The 22,259-nt window shown below is 29.7% G+C and overlaps 3 non-coding genes across 3 annotated transcripts; 1 reads left to right on the top strand and 2 right to left on the bottom strand.

Annotated features, from left to right (window-relative positions):
• Positions 1-5,524: 5,524 nt before the first annotated feature.
• TRNAS-CGA (transfer RNA serine (anticodon CGA)) lies at positions 5,525-5,606 on the top strand. The gene has a single exon. It is a non-coding gene; the product is annotated as a tRNA-Ser (tRNA).
• Positions 5,607-5,826: 220 nt separating this feature from the next.
• Positions 5,827-5,899, bottom strand: TRNAR-UCG (transfer RNA arginine (anticodon UCG)). The gene has a single exon. It is a non-coding gene; the product is annotated as a tRNA-Arg (tRNA).
• Positions 5,900-6,005: 106 nt separating this feature from the next.
• Positions 6,006-6,087, bottom strand: TRNAS-CGA (transfer RNA serine (anticodon CGA)). The gene has a single exon. It is a non-coding gene; the product is annotated as a tRNA-Ser (tRNA).
• Between the last annotated feature and the right edge of the window lie 16,172 nt (positions 6,088-22,259).

Below are 22,259 nucleotides of genomic sequence, written 5' to 3'. Positions count from 1 at the left end.
AGGATTTCAGGGAAAAAGGAATAAACAATTGATAGATAAGGAAATAATTACTTTTAGATGCAAACCTTAAGATTAATGATCAGGGATCTAAAGGGATGAGACAATGGACGATCAATTTATATACATCCCAAATGAAGATAAACAATTACACCTTCTATAGATTTAAATTATTGGTTATTTTAAAAGTACATAAAAGTTTTATAGCCAATGAATTAGATATCTGGGTTTTAAAATTTTGGGTACCAGTGTAATTTAGAGACCAATGTCCTTTCCCTCCTTGCTTATTGTTTATTATTTCTATTGTTACAATGGATATATAATACGTGGATATTATGACAGAAGGTTCATAATCCTCAAGTAGGAGGGGAGGAAATAGAGTAAAGGGGATGTATGGAGGGTATCGTTATATTAGCCAGCTGGAACTACCAGAATAGGCAAAAAATTGGTGCAATATCTAAGTAATTATATATTTCGATTATAGTTTTTGAATCTGAAAAAAGGGATTAAAATTTAAAGGGAGTGTGAACGTAAAAATTTCTCATCTGATTATCAAATCTTAACATTTACTAAGCACATTTCACTACACTGATCAACCAAAAATGTCCTATTCACAAAAATATCCAGAAATAATGCCTTGATTTTATGGTATTTTGAGAGGGAAAAAGGAAAAAACAGGGAAAATCTGAACGTTTTTGTTTCTTATAATGTTTGTAGGGATATTTAACTTGTCATATATAGTTGAAACAATTTACTTACTGTTAAGGATTTATTTTATGCTATAAAATTGCCAATTCGTTTTTTTTTATAACGTAGTAATTAGGTAATAAAGACATATTTTAAATTCGTATTATTGACAAAAAAAAATACCTCACTGTCTACAAAGGGTTGAATCTCATAGGTTATATAAAATAATAATATCCTTTTTTATCCTTTTTTATTGTGTTGAACAATAAATAACCCACTTTGGAGAATTAGTTTACACTTTTATCAGACTGTTTATAAAGAAATATTGCGTCTTTATTATTTACAAATTTGTAATTAAAGGTGGGCGAGAGATGGGCCATTTAAAGTTAATTGGATACTAATAAAAAACCTGTTTCTGGCTTTGTTATTGTATTTGGTTTTCAATAAAAAAATATTGCTTATTTTATCAATTTCTAAGTAACTATACATTGGATTAAAGCAAGGATTATGTTAAAAGTCAGCTTAACTGTTAGGAAAAATCTAGAACTATGTGAAAAAGTTTAATTTTAGCTATAATGGGAGAAAAAAGCAATTTAATGCACATTTTATATAATACGGAAAATTTCTTCCTTTCCCCGTACCTTATAAAAATCGTCGGAAAAAGCCGTTTTTTAAGCAAACAAAAGCGCGTTTTGCTCTATCTGTGAGATATTAGGAATGAGATATTGTTAAGATTTGATATTAAGATGAGAAAAATTTACGTTCACAGTCCCTTTAATGTCAAAGATTTTATTCTGTTAAGCTGTTATGCCTCAATTCTCGAAATAAAACTAAAATATCAAAGTTATTAGCTATAATCACATAAGAATAAGTAAGTATCCGTATCTCCTAACACATTTAAATCTGAGAATGTTTCAATAAATAACAAAAGTACAAGTTTTACTTGTAAGTACATTTTTTGTCATCAATTAATAAAATTTAAATATTTTTAGAAAAAGTAGTTTATCATGATAATGTAGATGTGTTCTTTTTCAAGTATGCATCAGAGTAAATTATATATATTGCTTATATCTGCATAAAATGATCTAATATACTTATTACTTCACTTTTCAGAAGATTCCCTTTTTTCTTACAGCGCCAAATAAATAAAAAAAAACAGTACAATAATCTTAATTTTAATTTTATTTCGTTTGCTTTTTATTGTTTTATAATTGAAAAAAAGTAATTTTACCAAAGAAGACACAATAAAACATATTAATATAAAAACAAGTCCCAAACACTACATACCATAAAACTTTATGTTCTTACATCACTTTCACAGTGGACTAAATTATCCACTTGGGACAAAAAATTCTTAAAAATTTCCACATACAATGTTCGTACACTAGAGCTTACGCCCCTAAATGCCTCAGGGGGCACTTGAGGGGTGTGCTGGGGTAATCTATCCACTCACTTTCAATTTTAGTTTAAAAAGAAAGATTTTAAAAATTGTTGGGGGTTCTTTTTTCTAGAGGAGATTTCTCTATGGAGTGAGTTAATACCCTCTCCCAAAATAGTTATAAAAGAATAAAAGACAAACTGTAAAAAAAAACATATCAGTTCAGCAGTTAGCGAGATAAACACAGACAGACACAGAATATGATTCACATTTACCTATACCTTAGAAAAAGATCTTAAAAGGTTGTGTGATTTTAAGTAGCGCAGCTTCTACTCTTTAGGAGTTGAGTATTTTTATAAGCTAATTATAAAAATACTCAACTCCAAACAATTAAAGTTAGGACTTCCAGACAAATGTCGTGCAATTACAAAGGTTGTTTGTTATTAATATTGAGAATATACATACAATTTTGGCCATGTTGGAGCATAGTGAATAACACCAAGTTATTCCAACAATTTGTATCAAAGTCCACAATTGAATTAAGGTTCCTCTATTTCCATCATGGACAAGTGGAATAAGTAAATTATTTGTAAATTGTAAAGTATCTTAAAGACGACAGGTAATCTTGGCTTTAAGTGTGTCCAATACGTCGTCATAAAAAAAGACAATAAAACTAATCTTTCCATTGCTGTCAAAAAACTTTGCTGTAAAAGTTAAAGAGTCTAGATCCTTGATTCCCTGAATGGGTCAATAGAAACACACTGAGGAACAATCTGACAATGTTATTGGTTAGAGTGTGTACATATTATATCAAATGTTATTTTTTTAAATTAATCTATATTGTTCAGTGTTTTTGGATAAGGTAAAGAATATAGTGAAATAAATTCGACACTTTTATTTTTAAACACGTCATGTGTTACTAAAAATAAATAAGAATCTTCCGTCTGCTAGAAATTCCTTTTAAATATGTCAGGTCGGTTATTGTGTATCTATGTAAAAATCTAGCTTATTTTAAGGTTATTTATGAAAATGTACTATCAAATTGAACTTTAACTCATTTGAGTATTCCTTTATTCTTGACCTCTACGTGTTGTACACATACCTTTTTCTTTTTGTATTGCTTATAGCCATTATAAACCTTTAAAATCCAAAGTTTTTAATCCAAAGATGTTTTTAATAAAATGGTTAGTGCATAAAATCTTAATGAAAAAGCAACTTATAGTTCGAAATTTTGAAATTAAACGATACATAGAAAAGTATCGTTTTTATTTATTGCCCTTATTATCAATGTTTTTTATCAGAAGAAAATTTAGTTTTTTACTTATTAGTTGTTCTAACAAATTAATATTTTTTAATCAAACTAATGTTCTATATAAAAAAAACCGCCAAAAAACAAAAAAGTTGTGGCTTTGTTATCATAAAAGGTGATCTAATTGGGAATTTTGGCGCAATATACATACATATAACAGGGAAGAAGTGGACATATGACTGTTAATTTTACTGAACCCCAAAGTTTTTTAATTTCAGTTGTATTATTCGTTGGCCAAAAATTGATTGGTTCTAAATTAGTGCCACCATTTTTTAACAATAATATTGATAATTGGTAATTTTTCTATCTTTATTGGAGGGATGTATAATGTATATCAATTTATCGTCCATTGTCTTATACCTTATTATCCCTAACATACACACACCATTATTTGTATACAGGGTGTTGGAATTAATATGGTAACTTTAAGAAGAATGGGGAATAAATGTATATGATAAAGTAACAGTAAAACATTATTGGGTAAAATTGAAAATATAACAATTTAAAATTTTAATAAAAAGTAATAAAATAAAAAAATAAAAATTCTTTGAAAGTATATGTCTCTGAGCACTTATTTTTTCATGCCATTTGAGAACCTTTATTAATCAATCAGAAATGAATCTAAAAGAAATCATTGATTTGAATATTTGCAGAGCCCCCTGTAGAATATACAACGCATAACAACAACAGATTTATATTGAGACAGAGAAAAAGCTAAAAAGCTTCTTGAAAGTCGCCGCCAATAACTTTTTGCTACAATTGAAACAGTTATTATTTTAATTTAACATTTTAATTAAATTAAATTAAATAAAGTAATTTAATAACAACGGTTTTAAGATCAGTTGAATCCTTTAATATAAAGAAATAAGATTTTAATAACTGAAGCAGAAGATCAAATGTTTTGTTCTTTTATCTTATTGCTAATTTAAGCTATTTTCCGACCCTCTCAATGGAAGAAAAGCCCCTAGTAACATATATTTTCCTCAACTACAAACAAATATTTTTTTGAATGGCCCCACAAGAGATTTGGTCAACTTAAAATTGACCATGAAAATGTGAAAAATGTCTCCAGATTGTAAAAATTGTAGTTTTCCATGAATTTCACAAAAAAATGTTTTTTCAGTATTCATTGTACATTATTGGCTGATCAGATTTATTTGCAATATATACACAGTTTGTAGGGCACAAATATTAGAATATCACAGAAAGGGGAAAAAATTATCGGGCCAAGAAAACTGAATCAATATATGTGAAGGTATGGCTCAGATTCCAGATCCGACATTAATTAAGCGGAAATTAATCGGATTCATATCCGTATTATATATTATTATGGTTTCTTATTCAAAACAAAGGTTAGATATATATTAGAAACATTACTATTAGAAATGTCTGATATCTAGAAATCTTGAACGAAACAATAAATTGTATAATCCGTAACATGTAATTCACGGATTTACGATGTCTGTCTCTTCACCAAGAAAAACATCTCTCGAACCTTTATTGTCAATGTATGTAAAATCTAGTAAATGTAAATACAAAGTACAATTTCGATGCTGTACAAAACTTTGAAAATAGTTTCGTCACTTCTATTGATTGGGCATTTGGAAAGCAATAAAACAATACCCTAAAAGTCGAGGAATTTCTTTGGTTACAAAAATTCCTTAAGCGAACAAAGCTACTTTACATTCATTTTATACCAACGGCGGTGCCCCTAGCATTTGGGGGCTCTGTATTCGAAGGGGTATGGAGAGTGCAATACTGTTACTAAACCATCCCAAGAATTCAATTTTCAATTAATATAAATTTAATAAGTTAAAAACTATTCTAGGACAAGCATACCTAAAATGGAGTACTCATTGAAAGCTTAAGTTTTCTGACAAAAAAAATCCTTACTTCATAAAGTAAATTTATTAAACTTTATAAAGTGTGATATTTTATAATAATCTTTATGTAAATCGACATAGAAAAAAACATAACACTACAAAATAAAGTTTTAATTTGATATGAAAGGGCGTGTGGATAATGGATAAGACACCAGACTTCGGATCTGGTGATTACAGGTTCGAGTCCTGTCACGCTCGTATTAATTTTATTTAGGTTCACAAAACATTGTGATCTCAAATAAATAATTAAATTTTTCTTTCATTTATTGGGCAGTCGTGGCCGAGTGGTTAAGGCGTCTGACTCGAAATCAGATTGGGTCTCCCAGCGCAGGTTCGAATCCTGCCGACTGCGATAGTCTTTTTTTTATTCAATAAAATATTTCCTAAATTATTTATATCAAATGTTGAACTGACAAAGAATATTAGGCACTGACAGGCTGTGTGCTCACCAAGGGAATCTAATTTCGAGTCAAACGCCTTAACCACTGCTACATCTTGCTATGCTTTACATTCAATCTATTATAAATTCCATTATTATGCAAAGTGTTTTGTGAACCTTAAGAAAATTAATTCGAGTGTGACAGGACTCGAACCTGCAATCCCCAGATCCGAAGTCTGGTGCCTTATCCATTAGGCCACACACCCATCTATTGTCCATATGAATATTGTAGGTAAATTATAATGTTATGTTTACTTAAAGAATTATTTCAAAACTTAATTCATCAAATTTTAAACTGATAAATAAGTATTTCGCAGCCGGCAGGATTCGAACCTGCGCTCCCAGAGGGAATCTGATTTCGAGTCAGACGCCTTAACCACTCGGCCACGACTGCCACTTTACGTTATTTAAAGTTTAGCCAATTTTTAAAAGCGAAGCTTTTCTATAATTAGGGTCGGTCCGTCCGTCCGTCCGTCCGTACGTCCGTCCGTCCGTCCGTCCGTCCGAGATAGATAGCTTTTATTCGTTAATTTAGGCATGTTAGAATTGTCCTATCGATTTCAAACTTTGCATGATGATTCCTGTAGTAGTTGGGTACGATTTAGAAAGCGTAGCAACTCTATAATCATTACCAGAATGTCCGTACGTCTATTTTAAACATGTTGATTTTTCTACTTTTTTAACAACAAATTTTTAAGTGTTTTAATTATCCGTTTGATCTGATTTTTGGTATATTAATTCCTGGGACAACAAAGAACAATATTATAAGCGAAGCAACTCTATAATCAAGTCCAAAAATGTAAGTATGTCCATAAACATTATCCTGTTTTTAAGCAGTTTTTCAACAAATTTACCTACAATTTTGATTCGACATTTATACATTTATGTTCCGATTTTTCAGTTCAGTTACTATACAAGTGTTAATGTCCGTTTGTCCTACCGTTTCAGTGCTTCGCTTTTATGGATGTTGTCATCCTTGTTTTTAAAAAATTACTTATATTGTCAACTAGATAACAATAAAATATGACTTAATTTAAGATTTTAATATTTATTTATCAGTTATTGAAATTGATTCGTCAATTTTGGCATATTTTTGTTATCATTTTTTTAAAACAATGACAATTAAATGAAAACCAATAAAAAGTACTTTCAATCAAACTAAAACTGTAAATGTTATATGCGTGATTATTTTGCAAATTAAAACAAAAGTTGGCTGACGGCGTAAAAACCTTTGTTAGCATTTATATCTTTTTTCACGGTAAAGCTTCTCTATAACTTAGGTACACAATCTTGGCTCATTTCTATCCACTTTTAACTTTGTATTTTTCTTCTTTGTTTCCGCTTTTATCAATGATACAATCAATGATACCTGATAATGATACCCATTTTTTTTACTGTAAATTTATTTTAACTGTTGAACCTGTTAACCAAACCTTTTGTTTGCTTCTTCCTTCATCTTTGCCCCACGAGATAATTGAAAAAAAAATTGGGGGGATTTTATTTTTAAAGTAGAATCCATTCGGTAAAGTTGTCACCGAGATTTTAAGCTTGAGACGGACAGACATCGTTCTACTTTGTATTATAGATATGAGCATGGGTGTGAGAGAGTGCATGTATGTACAATACATATGTGTTCAAGCTGAGCTACTTATCAACAGTATCATCCTTGCTTGTAAGTAATCAAAATTGTAACAATAAATAATAATTTATCGCAATTTGTTAACGGGATATATAGACAGATAAACAAATAAATAAATCTACACGTAATTTATCTTTAATTCAGAACAAATTTATTAGCTGTCAAAAGTATTATATAATAAAAACTTCTGCAAAATTCACTTTTTCCTTGATATTAATTATTTCAAATTTTATGGTCTATTTGAATATTACTGTCTGATAATTTTAATATATTCACTAAAATATAGTTTTATGTCAATTGAGATAAAATCAAAAATGTTTCTTTGTTTCTAAGTTTGTCTGTTTTTAAATCCATTAACCTGTATTGAATATTGAGTCACCAGTCATTTCATCCGAGGGATACTGGGATATATCAATGAAAGATAAACTTATATCCTCTCAAATTTTAAAATAATTTTGCTTATTGACTTTTTGGTGTTTTAGTATTAAAGCTACTTTATAACCAGGGTGTGATCTTATGTCGTCTGACAGTCTGGCCCTAAACGATCGCTAGTAAAAATAACTGGGAATGTGGAATAGCAACTTTATAATTCTAAAATACTTTAAGCATAACACCTCTAAATAAATGTAGTAATAAATCATGTTTAAAGTTAATTAATGTATTGGATTAATTATTTATAGTAATATGTAAATCTTTAATGATGTTTTAATCCTCTTAATGAGTTGATATATATCAGAGATAAAGTGATACATGGAAAGAATAATTATGGCCAGCAAAGCTAGCATTGATGTCTTATTCATAATTTATGTACTATTTATTTCTTTAATTTATATCAATTTGCAAATCCTTTATTAGTTTTCCAAATTTCTTTGCATGACATTCGACATAACTAATCATTGATTGTGTTACCTAAAAATGATAATGAATTTCAACTATACATGTATAAAAAAATAACTGAAAAGTTAATCATTTTGTTTTTCTTTTTTAATGAAAAATATAAATTTTTGACAACTTTTCTTATACCTTGACCCTGATACTAAATACAAATTAAGCATATGAAATGCAAAATAAGTATATGAAGTTCTACTTTTAGTGATGAAACCGTTATAGTTATGAACACGTAAGTATGTGTACAAATAACAAGGCAGATTAAATCCCATGGTAGCGATACTTTTTTTACTTAATGATAATATATAATGGTTTTAAAAAGTACATATATGTATATAAAAACAACATCGTTTACCCTATATTGGTAATGGCTTTTATATTGTTTTGATATAAGAATAAAATTTCGCTGTGGTTCGTGGTGATTTAAATAATTCTTGAGATCTAACTGGAAAAACTAAACAGTAACACATTTAAAACTTAGGATCATGGAAAGAAAACAAAGTCATTCCTTAATTAGGACAGAAGTCACCTTCCTAGGAAGGACATAAGTAGCTTCCCTTATGTGAGAATTTGTTAGATGAAGGGCATAACTTGTCTCCCTTAACAAAGATTTTGCAAGATGAAGGACATAAGTAGCCTCCCTTCACCACACAAAACCTAGCTTTTTGGTCCTTCACATAGCAAAATCTTGCATAAAATAGTTTATCTGTCCTTCACATAGCAAATTCTTGCAAAACATAGCAAATTCTTGCAAAACTTAGCAAATTCTTGCAAAACATAGCATTTCTGTCCTTCACATAGCAAATTCTTGCAAAACATAGCAAATTCTTGCAAAACATAGCAAATTCTTGCAAAACATAGCAAATTCTTGCAAAACATAGCAAATTCTTGGAAAACTTAGCTTTTCTGTCCTTCACATAGCTAATTCTTGCAAAAAATAGCAAAATCTTACAAAACATAGCAAATTCTTGCAAAACATAGCAAATTCTGGCAAAACATTGCAAATTCTTGGAAAACTTAGCTTTTCTGTCCTTCACATAGCTAATTCTTGCAAAACATAGCAAATTCTTGGAAAACTTAGCTTTTCAGTCCTTCACATAGCTAATTCTTGCAAAACATAGCAAATTCTTACAAAACATAGCAAATTCTTGCAAAACATAGCAAATTCCTGGAAAACTTAGCTTTTCAGTCCTTCACATAGCTAATTCTTGCAAAACATAGCAAATTCTTACAAAACATAGCAAATTCTTGCAAAACATAGCAAATTCTGGCAAAACATTGCAAATTCTTGGAAAACTTAGCTTTTCTGTCCTTTACATAGCTAATTCTTGCAAAACATAGCAAAATCTTACAAAACATAGCAAATTCTTACAAAACATAGCAAATTCTGGCAAAACATAGCAAATTCTTGCAAAACATAGCAAATTCTGGCAAAACATAGCAAATTCTGGCAAAACATTGCAAATTCTTGGAAAACTTAGCATTTCTGTCCTTCACATAGCAAATTCTTGCAAAACATAGCAAATTCTTGCAAAACATAGCAAATTCTTGCAAAACATAGCAAATTCTTACAAAACATAGCAAATTCTGGCAAAACATTGCAAATTCTTGGAAAACTTAGCTTTTCTGTCCTTCACATAGCTAATTCTTGCAAAAAATAGCAAAATCTTACAAAACATAGCAAATTCTTGCAAAACATAGCAAATTCTGGCAAAACATAGCAAATTCTTGCAAAACATAGCAAATCCTTGGAAAACTTAGCATTTCTGTCCTTCACATAGCAAATTCTTGCATAAAATAGCATTTCTGTCCTTTCAATTTATGAGATCTTAAGCTACAGACAGAAAAACTTTGCTTTTTTGTTTTCAATAAACCAGGATATCATAACACTAATGGAGTAACAATGTTGTTTGCAAAGTACAGTTGAAGCTTTCTGACTGCCCTTGTACTATGTGTGTTAGTGTCTGTGTATGTTCTCACAGCTTTAGTGGCCAGGTGGAAATATTGAGAGCCAAAATTATCAATTTAAAATTTAGAAATGTAGATTCTCAACAAAAATGTAGTCTCTTGATTTTTTTACTAGGCTCATTACATATATTTTTTTTATTTTTTTAGAATATATATTTTTTTTTGGCCACTTGTACATTATTAACTTTCTCCCCTTCCTTGACTGGCTATCTATCTATCAAACTTATTTCATAATCCTTTACAGTAGCCAACACATAAAATATTAGACCATAAGTATTTAATATGAATATAATATTTCTACATATTCATTTTTGATTATTATATCAAACTATTTTTTTTTCATAAAATATACCTATACAATTATCAATGCTTATATAAAAGAAAAGGAGAAATTGCCCAAGAAAAAAAAATTAACTAACCCTCTCAAAGATAAAAATTTGGACATTTGTATTTGATGAAAAGTACACACCTCTCTACATAGAGCATAGGCATATTAGTGTCATAGCTGTTAATCTCATCTAATGCAATTCTCCATTTATCTGGTACAAACTCTAAAGATGGTTGACAACTTCATTTTCAGCGGTTCAAATAAATCAGCTGATAAATTATGTAACGATTGCAAGGGCTTACTTTGAACTTTTAGGAAAGCAGATAGAAAGTTAGATTTTTTTCTCCCCATAAATATTTAGAATTGAATAAATAAGAGTTTTTTTTTATTTTTGTAATACAAAATAAAACTAATTTACCATTCCATGAAAAATCATCCCTGAAAAAATACTTGGTTTAATTATTAGAGTTGTTGTTTAATCTTTTATCTTTATATAAACCCAGGGAGGGAGGGTACATTAGACTTTAAATAAGTAAAGTATTGAAAGGGGTATTTTAAATTAATTATACTGGGAATGTACACAAATCTACCGGCCATTATCCCTAGAGATCCCTGAAACTTCTGTTCAAAACGAAGCTTTTCTATAATTAGGTTGGTTCTTTCTATATGAAACAGTTACCTCTTTTCTTAAATTTAGACATGATATAATTGTCTTATCAATTTCAAACTTTGCATGATGATTCCTATAACAGACCCTACTGATTTTAGAGCTACGCTTTTATGGATGTTGTCATCCTTGTTTAATTTTGTTTATACTTATACATGTTTGTATATAAATAATTTAAATTTAGATTATTCCAGATAGAGAGTAGACATTGGTCTGTTTATTACACGTTAGTCCCCAAAGTTTTATAATAACGTTTTCTTATTAGTAAATTAACCAACTTTTGGAACGTTGATTTTTGAATTGGTTGGTTAGTTTAGTTATGTGTTTAAATGTTCAACCACTAATTTTGATCTCAGAAAGGATAATTTTGTGCATCATCATTGGGGATGTATATCAATTTTCGGCCATTTTCTTTCCCTTTAGATCCCTAATTAGATAGATTATTCGGGAATAGTCCCTTTTGTGGCAACGCTTTAAGGGGCGATTCGTCGTATTTTTAAAATGGCGTTTTAGAGGTTATTTAGGTTAGGTTAAGTTATATTGGGTTAGGTGATTGCCCCACAGGGTATTTTATCTCCAATAATTTTATGATTCATAGTTCAGGAATATACGACGCATTGTATTATATTTAGCTTTCCGCGGCCATAAAAATGTACATATCATGCTTTATATAATTTTTCAGTATTGCTGAGAACCGGTTCTAATCCACTGCATATTGCTAGCAGACAATATTTAAATAATATTAATTTATAATCGACGCAATGTAATAGTACATTATTAACAAGAGGAAAAGGGGGGAACGTTTAATTAAAACAGTGGAAAAAAAACATTGTAAAATAAAAAAAAATCAAATCAAAATTCTATATTTTCAATAATAGAAAAATGAGGAATAGTCCCTTTTGTGGCAACACTCCTTAAGGGGCGATTCGTCTTATATATTTTAAATGGCTTTTGATGGGTTATTTTAGTTTAGGTTAGGTTATATTAGTTAGTGATTGCCTCACAGGGTGAAAAAAACAAAGAATCGCCCCTTAAGGAGCGTTGTCAGGAAAGGGACTATACCCGAAAAATTAATTAGAATTAAACTACTCCTTAAGATCTACCAATTGGAACTGTCACATGAAAAATAATTAATCTTCTTAAATATATTACATAAATTCTTTAATTCAATGCTAGGACAATGGATTTAAATTTATCTTCTCCAGTGTTCCAGTTACATGAAATTGTGGAATAAAGATTTAATTTTATTGGTTATTTTAAATAAACACTGAATAAGATAATATAAAAATGTACTCTTTAAACCTTATTTACTATTGTTAGGTAAGTTCTCATCTCCTGTTAGATAGAAGTTTAAACAGTACATTACTTTCTGCCTTCTATACTATTATGAAATTCCTAGGTGGCCAAAAAAATATATTTTAAAAAATACAAAAAAAAATATGTAATGAGCCTAGTAAAAAAATCAAGAGACTACATTTTTGTAGAGAATCTACATTTCTAAATTTTAAATTGATAATTTTGGCTCTCAATATTTCCACCTGGCCACTAAAGCTGTGAGAACATACACAGACACTAACACACATAGTACAAGGGCAGTCAGAAAGCTTCAACTGTACTTTGCAAACAACATTGTTACTCCATTAGTGTTATGATATCCTGGTTTATTGAAAACAAAAAAGCAAAGTTTTTCTGTCTGTAGCTTAAGATCTCATAAATTGAAAGGACAGAAATGCTATTTTATGCAAGAATTTGCTATGTGAAGGACAGAAATGCTAAGTTTTCCAAGGATTTGCTATGTTTTGCAAGAATTTGCTATGTTTTGCAAGAATTTGCTATGTTTTGCCAGAATTTGCTATGTTTTGTAAGAATTTGCTATGTTTTGTAAGATTTTGCTATGTTTTGCAAGAATTAGCTATGTGAAGGACAGAAAAGCTAAGTTTTCCAAGAATTTGCAATGTTTTGCCAGAATTTGCTATGTTTTGCAAGAATTTGCTATGTTTTGTAAGAATTTGCTATGTTTTGCAAGAATTAGCTATGTGAAGGACAGAAAAGCTAAGTTTTGCAAGAATTTGCTATGTTTTGCAAGAATTAGCTATGTGAAGGACAGAAAAGCTAAGTTTTCCAAGAATTTGCTATGTTTTGCAAGAATTTGCTATGTTTTGCCAGAATTTGCTATGTTTTGCCAGAATTTGCTGTGTTTTGTAAGATTTTGCTATGTTTTGCAAGAATTAGCTATGTGAAGGACAGAAAAGCTAAGTTTTCCAAGAATTTGCAATGTTTTGCCAGAATTTGCTATGTTTTGCAAGAATTTGCTATGTTTTGTAAGAATTTGCTATGTTTAGCAAGAATTAGCTATGTAAAGGACAGAAAAGCTAAGTTTTCCAAGAATTTGCTATGTTTTGCAAGAATTAGCTATGTGAAGGACAGAAAAGCTAAGTTTTCCAAGAATTTGCTATGTTTTGCAAGAATTTGCTATGTTTTGCAAGAATTTGCTATGTTTTGCCAGAATTTGCTATGTTTTGCAAGAATTTGCTATGTTTTGTAAGAATTTGCTATGTTTTGCAAGAATTAGCTATGTGAAGGACAGAAAAGCTAAGTTTTCCAAGAATTTGCTATGTTTTGCAAGAATTAGCTATGTGAAGGACAAAAAAGCTATGTTTTGTAAGATTTTGCTATGTTTTGCAAGAATTAGCTATGTGAAGGACAGAAAAGCTAAGTTTTCCAAGAATTTGCTATGTTTTCCAAGAATTTGCTATATTTTGCAAGAATTTGCTATGTTTTGCCAGAATTTGCTATGTTTTGCAAGAAATTGCTATGTTTTGCAAGAATTTGCTATGTAAAGGACAGAAAAGCTATGTTTAGTAAGGTTTTGCTATGTGAAGGACAGAAAAGCTAAGTTTTGCAACATGAAGGACATAAGCAGCCTTCCTAATGTAAGAATTTGTCAGACAAAGGACATAAGTCACCTCCCTTAAGTTAGATTTTGTTAGATGAAGGACATAAGTAGCCTTCCTTACACCAATTTCCAGTGACTTGTGTCCTAATTAGGAATGACTTTGTTTTCTTTCCATGATCCAAAACTTATTATCCATGTTAGCTGATTTTCTAGCAATAGCGAGTCAAATATTTTATTTTGAAAATCAGTCAAGGTTGTGCTCTGTATATTATGTAATAATTATTATATGATTATGATGAATACAGACTACCAAGGAGACATATCACTATATACAGAGTAGCATCACTATAACTAGGTTGTGCTCTGTATATTATGTAATAATTATTATATGATTATGATGAATACAGACTACCAAGGAGACATATCACTATATACAGAGTAGCATCACTATAACTAGGTTGTGCTCTGTATATTATGTAATAATTATTATATGATTATGATGAATACAGACTACCAAGGAGACATATCACTATATACAGAGTAGCATCACTATAACTAGGTTGTGCTCTGTATATTATGTAATGATGTAATTATTAAATGATTATGATGAATACAGACTACCAAGGAGACATATCACTATATACAGAGTAGCATCACTATAACTAGGTTGTGCTCTGTATATTATGTAATAATTATTATATGATTATGATGAATAAAGACTACCAAGAAGACATATCACTATATACAGAGTAGCATCACTATAACTAGGTTGTGCTCTGTATATTATGTAATGATGTAATTATTATATGATTATGATGAATATGTCTTCTTCCAACAATACCAGGACTCAATGGATAAGCTAATTGTGCTCTAGCTGTGTATTGATGAATTTTTGTTTTTTGAAAGATTTCCTAAAAAGTTTTTTTGGATTTTTTCCAGGGATATTACGTTTGGAGGGATTGACTTTTTCCTTGTCGCCCCAAAACTAAACTACAAAAATAGTAGACCAATCCAGGTATAAGGTATAACCAACTAGCAAAAAAATCTAAAATAATATTTGGGGGGCAAATGGAGAGGTCGTCAATTTTACGATGTGTTGCCCCCCAACGACAGCTGAAAAACACGTATAGGTTTCGTGATTTTTTCCGAATTAATTTCGTTATTGGTATAAGCTGAGACCAATCGTTTTAGCTGCTACTTCTTTGGATTCGTTAAAAATTTTAAAGAAAAATAACTAATACATTATGGTTATTTGGTTGGCAACGTACATTAAAAATTCAATCCTTCAAAAACTTCCTATAATACGATGCATAAATATATATTATATTACTTAATTCTATATTCCTGAAATTTGTAATTAGCGCAGGCTAACAAACATGCAAATTTATAATAATATAAACACACCTTTTTTGTACCTATAACAAAATTGTAGATGATATAAAAAAACACCGTAATAAATGCCGAAAATACATGCTACTATCTAATTTATTATTAGATAGCAGAGCAATAAGATATATTTTTCATAGAAAATAATTTTATTTTTTACATTGAATTGAGATGGACTCTCAAGCAAAGATATGACAATCAAAGGGGTGGTTGTCAGTAATTCTTCAATTAGAGGAGGCATCAAATAACCGATAAACTTCTGGTTGAAGGTATAAATATCTAAGTCAATCCAAAAATCATAATTCCCTCAGAGGGTAAGTAAATCGCATATTCAAGACTGCTCAAAAGCAGAAATAAAATAAATAGAAAGTTAATACAGACATACAGATCATAATTTTAAAAAGGCATCGTTTTAATAATAAGGGGAGTGCATTGTTTGATGTTGATAATGCATGATATACTTTATTTGACATGAACAGTAACATGATCAACATTTTATAAGCAAATATTTTCAAAATTGATCAAATAATCCTTTTTTATTGACGTAATTATGAATTAGTGGCAAAAAAGGTTATAATTTCCAATTAAGTTGTACATACAGATATTATGAATATTGTTAATCAGCCAAGCTGATCAAGTCTTTACAAATACATGGATAGGGAATTGTATTGTTTACACATTTTTCATCTTCAATCCCAGTAATATTAAAACTATATAGGACAATGTGTTAAATTAAAGCCCTACAGAAATATGGAAGTCTAAATATCTAATGCTTGAGAATTTTTTCATCCGATAGAATTTAAGTCAAACTTAAACCATTTCTATTGCGATTATGAAATGTATAATAAATTCTTTGATTTTTTTTCTTCAAACATTAGTTGTTGGGTTGGCTACAATTCTATTTTTAATCTAACAAACGCGTAAATTATAAGACATGAAAAATTGTAAAAAAAAAAGTATCCTGAGAATGAGATAACTTTCTTGTGACAGAATTTATTCAAAAGTCAAACAATCCTAAGTCTCAGCTGCAGCCGGAATCCTAAGGAAAAAATAAGCATTTCTTAACCGGAGCCACTGTCAGGTTAAGATACCCCTTATAATCCAGCCACCCTTTGCAAGAAAGAGCCATTCTAAGCTTCACTCAGCCCAAGGTATTCTCCTCCGCAGACGCAAAATTTACAAAAACCAGTTTCTTAGTATCTCTATCTCTTTATATGAAGAGCTTTTTTACAACAACGTTGTTAATACAACACACGGCTCATTAATTTTCTGTTCAATTCTTACAATTTTTTTTGCAAGGACATTCAATTTAACTTTAATTCAATTTTAAAAATTTAAATTCTTTGTTTTTACAGACATTTAAATCAAAGGGTATAGTATCATTGGAAGGTTTAATTTAATTCTAGATATGATCATGTTTATCAATATTGTACGAAAAAAAAATATTTTAGCCATACCTGAAAGTTATTATTAATTTTTACAATTTGGTTTTCCAAATATACAATAATAAAGTTATGAAACCCAAAGAAGTAAACAAACAAACGAGAAACAACTCCCCCAACCCGATATTTTAAATTTTGTTTCAAAATAAGGGGTGTGTGTTTCGGGGCTCAACAAAGAACTTTGAGGTAAAGCGTTATTTTTGTAGAACTAGAAATAGACAGTGGTTATAGGTTATTAATTGGATGGGTAAAAATTAAATATTTGCAAATGCTAGATGCAATCAACCCCATATAACAACTCGTAATCAAACAGGAATGGCATTTTAAAAAAAGTCCTTTAATATATGATTTTTTTTCTTCATTACCAAATTAAAAACTTTTTAAATATTGTTTTTCATCAAATGATCACTATAGTTGCATTTCCGAAAGGAGGTAAAATTCGACTTTAATAACCATATTTATAACAGAACAATTGCATTCTCTAATTACCAGGGATTAAGGGACAGGTAAGTAAATAATTCGAAGGTAAATTATTCTTCCAAAAAATATTTATACTTTTTTTCATTTATAAAACAAATATTTGCCATTCCATTTATCCCCTACATTAACTAATTACAATTTTATTACAATAATTATTGAAGACCGACCTACTGTAAAAATAGCTAATTATGTCATTAAAAGAAGTATAATATACCTCTTTTAAAAAGTGCACCTTTTGTATTTAAACATTTCACAAGTAAACATTCTACAATGTGCATTTTTTTTTAAATAAAAAATTTCTTTGCTTAAACAAAAGCAAACCACCAATAATGAGCGGCTTATAATGACTAAAAGCAGCTCTGCCGCTGAAGTTAAAGCCACAATAAAAAGTTACAACAATTGCAAATCTTTTTTATACTAGTTGTTGTCCAAGCTTTCAATCTTTTTTAAGCATTCCACTGCTGCATCAAAGCCGATCTTATCTAAATTAACAGAAACCAAGTAGTTTCTTAAAATAACAGCTGCCGAGCCTTAATAAAACATAAATGTATGTGTGTTGATTACATGAAAGTAGTTTTTGTTGTTGAGCCAATCGTCATGAGAATAATAATAAAATTAGCTTCAGGGTAATCAGGGTGCTTAATACTCAGTGTGCTAGTTTTCAGGGATAAAATAATAACCAATTGAACAATAAAACAATAAAATGATTTTATTCACTTTTATTTAAATCATTTTGTCTGTCCTAATGTCAATCAGTCTGTCCGTCCGTAACGCTATGGTGGATTTTTTCGGTTGAATATATATACTTAGCTTAAGAAGACTCTATACACCAATGTCAATGAGCATCCAGTTTGTCAACAGACAAGCTGCCCCTTTTAGGACAATCTACAGGCAAATCCTCACAATTCCTATACAAAGCGTGCCGATTTTTTTTTCAACGAGCTACCTTCGACCTGCGTTTAAATGGTTTAAAGCTTCCCTAGTTATCCCTATATCTGTATTAGAATAAGTTGTAATGATAAAGGACCATCTTTCTTGTCATCAAGGATCAAAGGGCAGTCTTGGAGTGTAATTCAGGGGAATGTTTGAATGTCTTATTTAAATCTCATAAAAAAATTGTATGTGTCAAATTGTTTTTTAATGTGTCAAGGTGAACTGTAAAACATGGAAAACAGATTGTATTTTTATATTATTGTTTTTACCTCTTATGATTACTTCTGTAGTTAACAACATAGGGCCATCTTTTTTTAGTAGGCCCCAAGGCACTACATTCCAACTAACAACCCCTTGTTTGCATAACCTTTGTCTGAAAGTCATGGTAATGAGTTTCGCCTGTTTTGGGAATTACCCTACTCTAACGTTAAAGGTCGAACAGCAATATGTATAACTTTTAATGTCTTTGATTGGGCAGATATTCAAACACATCTCCTCAACAACGACGACTGGATGTGGTACATTTTTTTCTATAGACACGGGACAGATATGTTCTTGCTTAGTTTAGATCAATGGCTTTAAAAAGTCAATTTAATAAGTTAGCTTTTTTTTTGCAAATTTTCAACTTATTATTTTGTTAGAGTATCCTTGTGAGCAAAGAAGAAAAAGTAAGGGAGGATAATTAGGCCTAAACAATACACTAATCAGTTTAATTACAGCTAGAAAATAAGATATATAATACTAATCATATTCTATACCCAGGGAGTAGGGAGGTGGATACTTATAGTTTAATTACAGCTAGAAAAAAAGATATATAATACTAATCATATTCTATACCCAGGGAGTAGGGAGGTGGATACTTATAGTTTAATTACAGCTAGAAAAAAAGATATATAATACTAATCATATTCTATACCCAGGGAGTAGGGAGGTGGATACTTATAGTTTACTTACAGCTAGAAAATAATAATAATAGCTAATATTTTGTCAATCCAAAAAAGTTTGTTAGTTCTTATATATATTATACTTTTTATTTTCTTATATTTTTTTCGAACACACTGAAAGTTATTAAACATTCATTTTTAAATTTGTTTCAATTTTATACTTGAAAGATTATTTCTAGCAAAATAGAAATGTAAAATATAGGGCTGCACATCCCTGGTACCAAACTCTTTTATGTGCAACTTTTCATACACGTATGTTCTAAACACCCCGGCCCCGGGGTAAAAGTGTTACAATTTTTTTTGTTGCTTAAGAAAAATATAAAGAAGCATAATTGGAAATTAAAAGATTGTCAGTTGGTCATTTCTTAATCTGATAGCATAATATTCATGTTCAATTTATATTATATAAATAAAATGAATGATATTTATTTTTGGACAGTTGAACAGTGCTAGATTTGAAATATCTAATGTTCTAATGGACTAATTTCAAACAAAATGAAGGAAAAAATAACACTTATAATCAATACGGGTTTTTATAAAGAGACTTTCACCAAAATGACAATCTAATCGTACCTTTAAAAGAATTTATTTTTTTATACCCTTAAACCATAATTCATAAACTAAAGAAAAGAAAAAGAAGCCACCCAGACACTTTTATCTATTTCTATCAAACAAAGAACAATACACGATAAAGCTTTGACAAATTTTTATGAAAGTTAACACTGCTTTGTCTTCATTTTGATGTTACAAAACTGTTATGGAAATCTTTCTACAATTAGAGTTCGGTCCATCCATCTGTAAAGATAATCTCTAATTGTACATTGTCCCATCGATTTATTACTTTGCATGGCGCTTCTTGAAACATATAGGTACAATTTATAAAACAGCAACTTTTTTTCACAGCTAGTTTCACCGCCTTTCCTCAATTTTCATTTGGTTTTAATATGGTAAATATGGTAATATGGTTAATATGTATACAGTAGCTGTGATTTTGTATTTTTATGATTAACAATTTGACTACTTTTTATAATTCTTAATGTTTTTTTCATTTTTTAAGTTGTTTTTCCTACTACAGATGCTATTGATAATGAGGATTTTTTCTTTGAAATATATCTCGTTATTAAGCAGCAGTAGTTATTAATTTAAAGTAAGTAGATTTATAGCTGTTGAAAGAATTCTATAATCGTCATCAAAGTCAGAGTGTTTATTTTTAACATTTTACATATTTTTTTATGTAATGCTAAAATCTTGTTAAGATGTTTGGACTATTCGGAACAATGTAACTAATAAAAATAAATTATAAATAACACTTTTTTAAAAATCAGTTAACATAGAACGTACTTGAAAGGCAAGTTTAAAAAAATAACTGATGAGTGATGAATGTTATTAAAATGCAAAGTACCAAAAAGAAAAGCATCTTGAAATAGCCTATAAAGAAGATAATAATAACCTTTTTTCTTTTGTTTTTATCTGTCCATTCTATATGGAAAATTTTGAAAGCATATCGCAATTTAGAGATCATATCAGATGAAAAAGCATTCCTTGGGTCAATTTTATGAAACAGGGCCCCGGCAACATTTTTTTATAGATCAAACGAGGACATATGAGTCTTTAGTTTCAAAGCCTTTAGGGTATATTATATATGGTTGAATGTGCTTATAATAAAGTACATATTTAAGTAGATTTCCTGAATATCTTATTTGTGATTTTCTATTTACTTTTCCTGGTATAATATATCCTTACACATCTTTTAGCCATTAGAGACTATTTTCGGTGCCTTTATCCAAAATTATCTTGAACAACAAAATAACTCCTTCTGCACCTGATTTAAATATATTTCAATCAACGACGGGGCTCCAACATTGCCGGGCTTTATCCCTAAATGATATTTTACCAAAGGGGCTCTTCTAATCATTAAAAAATATAGCTTTCAAAAAGGTGGGTTGTGGACCATAAACGTTATAAGGTAAAATAACCTCACTCCTTTATAAAACCCCAATGAAGTGTCGGGCATATTTGCCAACACAAAAAACTTGAAGAGAAGCTTCGAGAATAAAAATATTTAAGATTTTCAGGGATATTATGGGATAAGACAATGGAAGTTAAATCGATGTACATCCCAAATAATAATAAACAAAATAATTCCTTCCGTAGATTAAAGTTTTAGACTAAAAACTTTGGACACTGCTAGTTCAAACGCAAAAATAACAGTACTCGAAGTTTTTACGCTAAAAAATGTATAACATACAGTTCAATGTCCTCTCTTACCCTGAAAATTTCAAACAATTTTAAAAACATGATAGTAAAATTTTTATTCCATAATTTTTTATATTAATCTACTTAAATTAATATTAATGAAGATAAACATTGCATTGGTGTGTATCCTATTAGCAGTTGGATTTAAGAGAGAAAGATCTCATAAACAGCTAGACAGGTTTTTCATAAATTTTGTTAAAATCTACACCATCCCAATCTCAAGTATTCATTTTCTAAAATCAACCGCACACCCCATGATTGGGGAAAATCAGTAATTGATATTTGCCTATAAATACATACAAAAAGTCCTAGATTCGAACCTATTATCTTTTCAACAGGTGTTCTTGATTCTTTTAATTTGTAAACTTTACTCCTTGTAATTTATAGGTTGACTTTCTAAAACGGACATGGGACAGCTTTTTATATGCTAAATAATTTAACCTAATTGTGAAACATTGAAAAACATGTTTTCTTATGATTGGTTTTGAACCTTGAGTACACAATTGTTTCAATTTATAATAAAAAGAAGGATAGAGATATACACTCATTCTTTGCTGATATTTTATTTGCAACTAGCAGCTACGCCCTCTAGAGGCCTCTAGGGGCACTTGAGATGGTTAGGGTGGAGATATTTCCCCCCAAAATAGTTTAAGACCTTCCCTGTAACAATATGAAGCTTCATTGTAAAGGAGAACATACTAAAGACCTCTTTATAATAGTATAATTTATTAGATAGAAG

This window comes from Acartia tonsa, chromosome 1 (assembly GCF_053477335.1).
Source record: "Acartia tonsa isolate MP-2025a chromosome 1, ASM5347733v1, whole genome shotgun sequence".
NCBI classification, from domain to species: domain Eukaryota; kingdom Metazoa; phylum Arthropoda; class Copepoda; order Calanoida; family Acartiidae; genus Acartia; species Acartia tonsa.
Note: the sequence above shows the minus strand (reverse complement) of the source record. Positions and strands in the feature narration are given on the sequence as shown.